The sequence below is a fragment of the Hetaerina americana genome, unplaced genomic scaffold (genome assembly GCF_022747635.1).
Source record: "Hetaerina americana unplaced genomic scaffold, ioHetAmer1.1.p SCAF_10, whole genome shotgun sequence".
NCBI classification, from domain to species: Eukaryota; Metazoa; Arthropoda; class Insecta; order Odonata; family Calopterygidae; genus Hetaerina; species Hetaerina americana.
The window spans coordinates 70,171,679-70,172,890 of NW_027286070.1; positions in this window are offsets into that span (position 1 = coordinate 70,171,679).

Sequence of the window (1,212 nt, forward strand, 5' to 3'; positions counted from 1 at the left end):
TTAAAGTGCTGTTTGCGGTCATCCGAAAGTTATACCTTTCGCTCAGAAAGGTTTTTGAGGAGAATTGAGCTCGCGCTTGTGAAGTTGTAAGCATGCGTGTGTATTGAGCGTCTTCGACAGTGCACACTTCTAAAATAAAGACGAGAATCTCCTAGCTGTTTTACGCGAGTGTAGTACTTATTTGGTGAATTTGAATGAAAGTTGTCGTTATTTTTAAAAATAATCAGTTATTTGTGATTCTGCGCACCACATTCTAAACATAGCGGTGCACGGAGTGAGTATTCGCATATCAATCACTTTGAAATCAGAATTAAACCGTTTCACGTTATGTGGTCTAAAGAGATCTATCCTTTCAATTACTATAATCCGGATAGTTGGATATCAATCATTACCATTGCAAGAGTATCGACTTCCATTCTTTCTATTAGTGATTTCCGAAGTCTTTACCTTCCTCCGATATTGTAAAAGTCCATGAAGGGAAGACCGACTGAGAAATAATACACGCGGACGCACCCACAAATGATTTGCAATATTTATTCCCAGGGAGGGCCTGCTGTTTATTTTTATACCGAGTGGCAATCCCATGAGAGGCTAATTTGGCAACAAGAAATAGATACCGATGTCCAATGTTCAATTCAAGCCTTGGCAAAATTCTAAGTCGTATCACAATTTTGGAATCGGTTTCAGCAGAAATGGAATGTTTGCAAGGAAATGAGACCGATATTCTGCCACCTCATCTATGAAAATGCATCTGTGTATATGTGTCTGCATATATATATATATATATATATATATATATATATATATATATATATATATATATATATATAATGGGCTGACACAATATAACACGGGCCTCTGAAAGGGCCGACAGCTCGAAAAATTTACCGTGTGAGTATGGTTTTAAATGTTGCTATTCTATTCTATTTGTGTTACATTGTGTCAGCCCATTATTGTGCCGCTTATGTGAGTTTTTCCGTACTATCGCTGTCCGGATGGACAGTGTTAGGAAGAGGTGTAAGGCAGGGTTGCACATTATCACCGTTGCTGTTCAACCTGTATGCAGAGAAAATGGTTAAAGAGGCATGGGAAGAACTGGTGGTAGGAATGACAGTGGGCGGGGAATTCGTAAAATCAGTTAGGTTTGCTGATGACCAAGCTTTAGTTTGTCAGTCAGCCAAGGGGCTGCAAGCATTGCTTAGTGAATTGGAA